This window comes from Neomonachus schauinslandi, chromosome 3 (assembly GCF_002201575.2).
Source record: "Neomonachus schauinslandi chromosome 3, ASM220157v2, whole genome shotgun sequence".
Classification (NCBI taxonomy): domain Eukaryota; kingdom Metazoa; phylum Chordata; class Mammalia; order Carnivora; family Phocidae; genus Neomonachus; species Neomonachus schauinslandi.
Window position 1 is genome coordinate 82,515,536 of NC_058405.1, and position 11,061 is coordinate 82,526,596.

Below are 11,061 nucleotides of genomic sequence, written 5' to 3' on the forward strand. Positions count from 1 at the left end.
GCTTGTTAGTATACATGTGTAGATATTTGTGTCTCTGGGAAAATGCCAAGTTGGGCAGTTGTTTATTATGTTTAGTTTTTTAAGACACTAAGTATAAACTCTTCCAGAGCAGCTATAACATTTCACATTCCAACCAGCAGTATATGAGAAATACAGTTTCTTTACAGCATCGCCAGTATTCATTATTGCCACTCTGTTTTATTTTAGTTGTTCTAATAGATGTTTACTGACATGTCATTGTGATCTTAATTTGCATTTCCCTAATGGCTATGAGGTTGAACATCTTCTCCTATGTTTATTTGTCATCTGAATATTCCCTTTAGTGAAATGTCTTTAAATATATTTTGCTTATTTTCTAATTGGAGAGGTTATTTCTTTAATGTTCAGTTTTTTCATATATTTTCCTTCTTATTTATTAATTTTTATTGTTATGTTAATCACCATACATTACATCATTAGTTTTTGATGTAGTGTTCCATGATTTATTGTTTGCGTGTAACACCCAGTGCTCCATGCAGAACATGCCCTCTTTAATACCCATCACCAGGCTAACCCATCCTCCCACCCCCCTCTGCTCTAGACCCTCAGTTTGTTTTTCAGAGTCCATCATCTCTCATGGTTCAACTCCCCCTCCGATTTCCCCCCCTTTGCTTTTCCCCTCCTACTATCTTCTTCTTCATTTTTTTTTATAACATATATTGTATTCTTTGTTTCAGAGGTACAGGTGTGTGATTCAACAGTCTTGCACACTTCACAGCACTCACCATAGCACATACCCTCCCCAATGTCTATCACCCAGCCACCCCGTCCCTCCCACTCACCCCCCACTCCAGCAACCCTCAGTTTGTTTCCTGAGATTAGGAATTCCTCATATCATTGAGGTCATATGATACATATCTGTCTCTGATTGACTTATTTCGCTCAGCAAAACACCCTCCAGTTCCATCCACATCATTGCAAATGGAAAGATCTCATTCCTTTTGATGGCTGCATAATATTCCATTGTATATATATACCACATCTTTTTTATCCATTCATCTATCGTTGCACATCTGGGCTCTTTCCACAGTTTGGCTATTGTGGACATTCCTGCTATAAATATTGGGGTGCACATACCAATTCGGATCCCTACATTTGTATCTTTGGGGTAAATACCCAGTAGTGCAATTGCTGGATCCTATGGTAGCTCTATTTTCAACTTTTTGAAGAACCTCCATACTGTTTTCCAGAGTGGCTGCACCAGCTTGCATTCCCGCCAACAGTGTAGGACGGTTCCCCTTTCTCCACATCCCCGCCAACATCTGTCATTTCCTGACTTGTTAATTTTACCCATTCTGACTGGTGTGAGGTGAGATCTCATTGAGGTTTTGATTTGGATTTCCCTGATGCTGAGCGAATTTGAGCACTTTTTCATGTGTCTGTTGGCCATTTGGATGTCTTCTTTGGAAAAATGTCTGTTCTGGGGTGCCTGGGTGGCTCAGTGGTTAAGCATCTACCTTCGGCTCAGGTCATGATCCCAGGGTCCTGGGATTGAGCCCCGCATCGGGCTCCCTGCTCAGCAGGAAGCCTGCTTCTCCCTCTCCCACTCCCTCTGCTTGTGTTCCCTCTCTCGCTGTGTCTCTCTCTGTCAAATAAATAAATAAAATCTTGAAAAAAAAAAAGAAAAATGTCTGTTCTGTCTTCTGCCCATTTCTTGATTGGATCATTTATCCTTTGGGTGTTGAGTTTAAGAAGTTCTTTATAGATTTTGGATACTACCCCTTTATCTCATATGTCATTTTCAAATATCTTCTCCCATTCTGTTGCTTGTCTTTTGGTTTTGTTGACTGTTTCTTTTGCTGTGCAAAAGCTTTTTATCTTGATGAGGTCCCAATAGTTCATTTTTGCCCTTGCTTCCCTTGCCTTTGGTGATGTTTCTAGGAAGAAGTTTCTTCGGATGAGGTCAAAGAGGTTGCTGCCTGTGTTCTCCTTCAGGATGTTGATGGATTCCTGTCTCACACTGAGGTCTTTCAACCATTTTGAGTCTATTTTTGTGTGAGGTGTAAGGAAATGGTCCAGTTTCATTCTTCTGCATGTGGCTGTCCAATTTTCCCAACACCATTTGTTGAAGAGACTGTCTTTTTTCCATTGGACATTCTTTCCTGCTTTGTCAAAGATGAGTTGACCATAGAGTTGAGGGTCCATTTCTGGGCTCTCTATTCTGTTCCATTGATCTATGTATCTGTTTTTGTCCCAGTACCATATGGTCTTGATGATGACAGCTTTGTAATAGAGCTGGAAGTCCGGAATTGTGATGCTGCCAGCTTTGCTTTTCTTTTTCAACATTCCTCCAGCTATTCGGTATCTTTTCTGGTTCCATACAAATTTTAGGATTATTTATTTCTTTGAAAAAAGTGGATGGTATTTTGATGGGGATTGCATTGATGTGTAGATTGCTCTAGATAGCGCTGACATCTTCACAATATTTGTTCTTCCAATCCATGAGCATGAAACGTTTTTCCATTTCTTTGTGTCTTCCTTGATTTCTTTCATGAGTATTCTATAGTTTTCTGAGTACAGATTCTTTGCCTCTTTGGTTAGATTTATTCCTAGATACCTTATGATTTTGGGTGCAATTGTAAATGGGATTGACTCCTTCATTTCTCTTTCTTCTGTCTTGTTGTTGGTGTATAGGAATGCATTGATTTCTGTGCATTGATTTTATATCCTGCCACTTGACTGAATTCCTGTATGAGTTCTAGCAGTTTTGGGGTGGAGTCTTTTGGGTTTTCCACATAAAGTATCATATCATCTGCAAAGAGTGAGAGTTTGACTTCTTCTTTGCCGATTTGGATACCTTTGATTTCTTTTTGTTGTCTGATTGGTGTGGCTAGGACTTCTAATACTATGTTGAATAGCAGTAGTGATAGTGGACATCCCTGCCGCATTCCTGACCTTAGAGGGAAAGCTCTCAGTTTTTCCCCATTGAGAATGATATTCGCTGTAGGTTTTTCAGAGATGGCTTTTATGATATTGAGGTACGTACCCTCTATCCCTACACTCTGAACAGTTTTGATCAAGAAAAGATGCTGTACTTTGTCAAATGCTTTTCCTGCATCTATTGAGAGGATCATATGGTTCTTGTTCTTCCTTTTATTAATGTACTGTATCACATTGATTGATTTGTGGATGTTGAACCAACCTTGTAGCTCAGGCATAAATCCCACTTGGTCATGGTGAATAATCCTTTTAATATACTGTTGGATCCTATTGGCTAGTACTTTGGTGAGAATTTTTGCATCCATGTTCATCAAGGATATTGGTCTGTAATTCTCCTTTTTGATGGGGTCTTTGGTTTGGGGATCAAGGTAATGGTGGCCTCATAAAATGAGTTTGGAAATTTTCCTTCCATTTCTATTTTTTGGAACAGTTTCAGAAGAATAGGTATTAATTCTTCTTGAAATGTTTGGTAGAATTCCCCTGGCAAGCCATCTGGCCCTGGACTTTTGTTTGTTGGGGGATTTTTTATTATTGCTCCAATTACCTTAGCGGTTAAAGGTCTGTTCAGGTTTTCTATTTCTTCCTGGTTAAGTTTTCTTAGTTGATACACCTCTAGGAATCCATCCATTTCGTCCAGGTTATCTAATTTGCTGGCATAGAGTTGCTCATAATATGTTCTTATAATTGTTTGTATTTCTTTGGTGTTGGTTGTGATCTCTCCTCTTTCATTCATGATTTTGTTGATTTGGGTCCTTTCTCTTCTCTTTTTGATAAGTCTGGCCAGGGGTTTATCAATCTTGTTTATTCTTTCAAAGAACCAGCTCCTAGATTTGTTGATCTGTTCTACTATTCTTTTGGTTTCTCTTTCATTGATTTCTGCTCTGATCTTTATTATTTCTCTTCTCCCGCTGGGTTTAGGCTTTATATGCTCTTCTTTCTCCAGCTCCTTTAGGTGTAGGGTTAGGTTGTGTATTTGAGACCTTTCTTGTTTCTTGAGAAAGGTCTGTATTGCTATATACTTTCCTCTTAGGACTTCCTTTGCTGCATCCCAAAGATTTTGAATAATTGTGTTTTCATTTTCATTTGTTTCCATGAATTTTTTTAATTCTTCTTTAATTTCCTGGTTGACCCATTCATTCTTTAGTAGGATGCTCTTTAGCCTCCATGTATTTGAGTTCTTTCTGACTTTCCTCTTGTGATTGAGTTCTAGTTTCAAAGCATTGTGGTCTGAAAATAGGCACTGAATGATCCCAATCTTTTGGTACTGGTTGAGACCTGATTTGTGACCTAGGATGTGATCTCTTCTGGAGAATGTTCCATGGGCACTAGAGAAGAATGTGTATTCCATTGCTTTGGGATGGAATGTTCTAAATATGTCTGTGAAGTCCATTTGGTCCAGTGTGTCATTTAAAGTCCTTATTTCCTTGTTAATCTTTTGCTTAGATGATCTGTCCATTTCAGTGAGGGGGGCTGTTAAAGTCACCCACTATTATTGTATTGTTGCCGATGTGTTTCTTTGCTTTTGTTATTAATTGGCTTATTTACATGGCTGCTCCCATGTTAGGGGGATGGATATTTACAGTTATTAGATCTTCTTGTTGGATAGACCCTTTAAGTAGGATATAGTGTCCTTCCTCAACTCTTATTTCAGTCTTTGGTTTAAAATCTAATTTGTCTGATATAAGGATTGCCACCCCAGCTTTCTTTTGGTGTCCATTAGCATGGCAAATGGTTTTCCACCCCCTCTCCTTCAATCTGGGGGTGTCTTTGGGTCTAAAATGAGTCTCTTGCAGGCAGCATATCAATGGGTCATGAGTTTTAATCCAATCTGATAGCCTGTGTCTTTTGATTGGGGCATTTAGCCCATTCATATTCAGGGTAACTATTGAGAGAGAGGAATTTAGTGCCATTGTATTGCCTGTAAGGTGACTGTTACTGTATATTGTCTCTGTTCCTTTCTGGCCTATGTTGCTTTTAGGCTCTGTCTTTGCTTAGAGGACCCCTTTCAATATTTCTTATAGGGTGGTTTCGTGTTTGCAAATTCCTTTAGTTTTTGTTTGTCCTGGAAGCTTTTTATCTCTCCTTCTATTTTCAATGACAGCCTAGCTGGATAGAGTATTCTTGGCTGCATATTTTTCTCATTTAGTGTTCTGAATATATCATGCCAGTCCTTTCTGGCCTGCCAGGTCTCTGTGGATAGGTCTGTGGCCAGTCAAATGTTTCTACCATTGTAGGTTACAGTCTCTTCTCCTGAGCTGCTTTCAGAATTTTCTTTTTGTCTCTGAGACTCGTAAGTTTCACTATTAGATGTCGGGGTGTTGACCTATTTTTATTGATTTTGAGGGAGGTTCTCTGTGACTCCTTGATTTTGATGCCTGTTTCCTTCCCCAAATTAGGGAAGTTCTCTGCTATAATTTGCTCCAATATACCTTCTGCCCCTCTCTGTCTTTCTTATTCTTCTGGGATCCCAATTATGCTAATGTTCTTTTGTTTTATGCTATCGCTTATCTCTCAAATTCTGCCCTCATGATCCAGTAGTTGTTTATCTCTCTTTTTCTCAGCTTCTTTATTTTCCATCATTTGGTCTTCTATATCACTGATTCTCTCTTCTGCCTCATTTATCCCGCAGTTAGAGCCTCCATTTTTGATTTCACCTCATTAATAGCCTTTTTGATTTTGACTTGGTTAGATTTTAGTTGTTTTATTTCTCCAGAAAGGGTTTCTCTAATAACTTCCATGCTTTTTTCAAGCCCAGCTAGTATCTTTAAAATCATCATTCTGAACTCTAGTTCTGACATCGTAGGAATTTCCATATTGATTAGGTCCCTGGCAGTCTGGAGTGCCTCTTGTATTTTTTGTTGAAGTGATTTTTTCCGTCTTGTCATTTTGTCAAGAAGAAAATAGATGAATGAGAGAACAAAATGCTAACAGGGTGACAATGTCCCCAGAAAATATACTCTAAACAAATCAGAAAAGACCAGAAACTGGGGGAAAAGAAATGGAAAGAAAGAAAAAGAAAAAGAGCAAAAAAAAGAAAAAGAACAAGATAAAAGCAAACAAAAACAGAACAAAACAAATAAAACAGAATATGATCAAATATGATCAGGCTGGTGCATAGATCAGTGCTACATACTAGATTTTGGGTTTATTTTGGTCTGTTATAGAAGAAAGTGCCTCCCAAAATTTTAAAGAAAGAAAAACATATATGTACAAAAATAAGGGTTAATACGATGAAGGGATGGAATATGTCTGTAAAGATGAAAATTATAAAAGATTTTATAGAAGGAATTGATAAGAAGTTGGTTGAAAAAAGAAAGAAAAGGATTTAAAAAAAAAAAGACAAAAGAAGGGAGAGAATGTGATCAGGCCGGAGACTAGGACAAAGCCATACACTAGAGATTTAGGGTATATTTTGATCTGTTAGAAGAAACTGCATCTCAAAATTTTAATGAGAGAACCATATGTATGCCAAAAATAAGGGTAACTACTATGAGGGGATAGAATATGACTCTAAAAATGAAAAATAAAAAGTGTTTTTTAAAAAAGGGATTGATAAGGGGCACCTGGGTGGCTCAGTTGGTTAAGTGACTGCCTTCAGCTCAGTTCATGATCCTGGAGTCCCTGGATCGAGTCCCGCATCGGGCTTCCTGCTCGGCAGGGAGTCTGCTTCTCCCTCTGACCCTTCTGACACTCCCCCCTCTCATGCTGTCTCCCTCTCAGTCTCTCTCTCTCAAATAAATAAATAAAATCTTAAAAAAAAAAAGGTATTGATAAGATGTTGGTTGAAAAAGGGAAAAAGTAAATTTCCAGAAAAAAAAGTTAAAAAAAAATTAACTTTGAAAGCCTAAAGAATCATGATAAAAAGGCCATGATTTCTATGTGCAGTATTCCCCTAGGGCTGGGGTTCTGCCATTCTCATTGATTGGTAAACTTGGTCTTGGCTGGCTGTTCTTGCTGATCTTCTGGAGGAGGGGCTTGTTGCCGTGGTTCCCACATGTCTTTGCCGGAGGCGGAATTGTCCTGCCCTCGCCATTCTGGGCTAAGTAATCTGCTCTGGTTTGCTCTTGGGAGCTTTTGTTCCCTGCAAGCTTTCCATGCAGCTTTGGAGGATGAGAGTGAAAATGGCGGCCTGCCAATCTCCGCCCTGGAGGAGCTGAGAAGTCAGGGCCCCATTCCTCAGTGCACCCCCAGAGAAAAGCAGTCACTCACTCCCATCTCCCCAGTCTCTGGCCACACTCCGTGCTCACCTGGCCTGTGACCAAGCGTTTCTATCTCTGGCACATGACCCCGTGTGGAGTCTCTAAACCCAGCAGATCCCTGCAGTGTGCTCCCGCACCACTCCTCCCAGGGGAGGAAGGGGAGTCTCCCCAGATCTGCCGCTTGTTGTGTCCCTGTTGGAGGTGCAGTGGCCTGACTGTGCTGTGGATCACAGTTTATGGCAACCCCAAGCTGAGAGCCCACTCCTCGGCTCCGTCTCTGCAGCTGGCTTCCCTGCTCTGATACCTGGGAGCTCTGCTGCACTCAGGCACCCCCAGTCATTCTGTGACCCTGAGGGTCCTGAGACCACACTGTCCCACGAGGGTTCCACCCCCCGCTTAGCCACTGGAGCGACTTCCCTCAGCAGAGCCAACTTCTAAAAGTTCCAATTTTGTGCTCCGCTGCTCTGTCACTTGCCAGAAGTGGCTGACTGGGGCCCCCTCCCCCTGCCATCTATCCTCCTGAATATCGCCTCGGATTCACTTCTCTGCACATCCTACCTTCCAGAAAGTGGTTGCTTTTCTGTTCAGAGAGTTGTTGCTATTCTTTTCTTCGATCTCCTGTTGAGTTCATAGGTGTTCAGAATGATTTGATCCCTATCCAGCTGAATTCCTGGGACCAGAGGAAATCCAGGTCTCCTACTCCTCCGCCATCTTGCTCCTCTCATTTATTTTCTATCTAAATCCTTCTCCAGGTATGTGCTTTGCAAATATTCACACCTAGTCTGTAGCTGGTCTTTTCATCCTCTTAATGGCATTGTTCACAGTGGAAAAGTTTTAATTTTGATGAAGTACATTTGATATGAACAAAGACATCTCTATTTATTTGATTTTGTTTGTTTTTTCATAAGCATTTTATAGTTTTCAGGATACAAATCCTGCCTGCGTTTTGATAGATTTACACCTAAATATTTCCTTCTTTTTCTAATCAACTATAAATTATATTTTTAATTTTAGTTTCAATATGTTAATTGCAAGTTTAAAAAAATAGTTAAATTTTATAAAGTTTTAAGTTCCAGTTAGTTATTAGTTTCAGGTGTACAATTTAGTGATTCAACACTTCCATACATCACCCAGTGCTCACCTGGACAAGTACACTCCTTAATCCCCATCACCTATTTGACCCATCCCCCACTCACCTCTCCTCTGGAAACCATCAGTGTGTTTTCTATAGTGAGTTTGTTTCTTCATTTGCCTCTCTCTTTTTTCTGCTTTGCTTCTTTGTTTTGTTTCTTAAATTCCACATGAGTGAAGTCATATGATATTTGTATTTATCTGAATTATTCCCCATTGTATGGAACCACAAAAGGCCTTGAATAGCCAAAGCAATCTTGAAAAAAAAAAAAAAAAAAACAGCTGGAAGCATCACAATTCCAGACTTCAAGTAGTATTACAAAGCTGTAGTCATCAAAACAGCATGGTAGTGGCACAAAAAATAGACACATAGGTCAATAGAACAGAATAGAAAACCCAGAAATAAACTCACAAGTATGTGGTCAATTAATCTTCAACAAAACAGGAAACAATATACAGTGGGAACAAGATAGTCTCTTTAACAAATGGTACTGAGAAAACTGGACAACAACATGTGGAAGAATTATGTGTAAGAATGTGTAAGAACTTTCTTACACACAGATAAAAGTAAATTCAAAATTGATGAAAGACCTAAATGTAAGACAGGACACCATCAAAATCCTAAGAAGCACAAAGGCAGTAACTTCTTTGACATTGGCCATTGCAATTTCTTTCTAGGTATATTTCCTTAAGCAAGAGAAACAAAAGCAAAAATAAACTGTTTGAACTTCATCAAAATATAGTTAATTTTTATATGTTAATCTTGTGTTCTACAAACTTTTTGAGCTCATTTATTAGTTTCAGTTTTGTTTGTAGAATCATTGGGATTTTCTGCATGGACTGGCTTGTCTGCAAATAGAAACAGTTTAATTTTTTTTCCAAACTATATGTCTTTCATTTCCTTTTCCTGTTTTGTGCTGTTTGGAACTCCCAATACTGTGTTGAATTACAATAGTGAGAGAAGGGATCCTTGTCTTTTTCTCAATTTAAGGAGGAAAGCACATTCAGTCTTTCACCACTAAATATGATATAAATTGTAGTTTTTCTACAGATGATCTTCATTAAGTTGAGGCTGTTTCCCCTCTACTTCTAGTTTGCTGAGAATTTAAAAATCATAAATGGTTGTTAGATTTTGTAAAATATTCTCTTATTCACCAAATGATATTATTAAATACTTTCTCTTCAGCTTGCTGACATAGGGGATTGCACTGCTTGATTTTTGAATGCTTGAACCAGCTTCATATACTTGGAATAAAACCCAGCTGGTCACATGTATTATATTTCTCACACGTGTTGATTTGGTTTTCTAATATTTTGTTGAGGAATTTTGCACATGAGTTCAAGAGAAATATTGGTGCATATTTTTATTTTTTTGTACTGTCTGTCTGGTTTTGCTACCAGTAAAGTATTGTTTCAATAAAATAAGTTGGGGAGTGATACCTCTTATTCTTTTCAAGAAAAGATTTACCTTAAAATTAGTGTTAATAGTTTAAATGTTTGGTATACTTGGCCTTAAAAACCATAAAGGTCAAGAGGTTTTTTTTTTTCTCCCTAGAAAAATATTTTCCTTATAAATTCAATTTTATTGATAATTTAAAAGCTATACAAATTATTTATTTCATTTTGGGTGAGTTGTGATAGTTTGAGTTAGATTTTGAAGAATTGGTCCATTTCACCTAAATTGTCAAATTTATGTGTATAGAATTCTTCATGGTATTCCATGATTATCATTTTGAAGTCTTCAGAATCTTTAGAAATGCCACCAGTTTCATTCCTGATATTGGTGATAAGTGTGGTTTTTCTTTTTATTGTTATGCTTGCTAGCAGTTGTCAATTTTATTGATCTTTTTAAAGAACTAAACTTTATTCCGTTGATTCTCTCTATTGTTTGTCTGCTTTAATTTTAATTGATGTGCTCTTATCTTTATCATTTCCTTTTTTCTCCTTGTTTTAGGCTTACTTTGCTCTTTTTTTTTTTCTAGTGTCTAAAGAGACCAGCTCCTTGTTATTAACCTATGTATGATTTTCCAGGCCAACCACAGGCAGTTAAAAAGGCTTTACCTGCTCTCCCCACAGCAGACTTGGTGCATAGCCAGTGCAGTGTAGTCCCTAAAAGGAGTTGAATTCAGGACTCAGGGCCCCTAGCTGGCTGTGTTCTTACACACAGCTGTATTCTTAGGCTGCAGGCACCTCCACTCAGAGGCCTCTTGATCTGGGGCCTTCAGCCAATGCCTCCCTCAAGTGCCACTTCTGAGCCCTCCTTATCATGGGAAGCAGAGAAAAAAATTTTGAAGAAACTTTTTCTCCACTCTGGCTCAGTCCTTTCCACTCCTAAGTGTCCCTTCAATCTTCCCTAGGCCCTCTGGTTTTGTAAAATGCAGAAGCCTTTTGTTCAGGTCTCCCTTAGCAGTGAGACAATCCCAACATCTGGTCTCCCTGATCCCTCATTGGTGCTGTCCCATGGTGGAAAATGAAGCAGGGAGTAGCCAGTGCTTTCTCTAGCTTAACCTCTTGCTTATACTATTGTAGTAAGTGTTTAAAAACTTGACTATTATTTAATTTTAATTTCTTATATTAACTGATTTCTTTGATATCTGCTGGCTTGGCTCTCTCCAGCTCAGCTGAGCTCCTGACAAATTAGCACATAGTAAAACACCTGAAGATCTCATGAATCACCTTTCAATTTTCGATTTTATTTTATTTTATTTTATTTTATTTTATTTTATTTTATTTTATTTTATTTTATTTTATT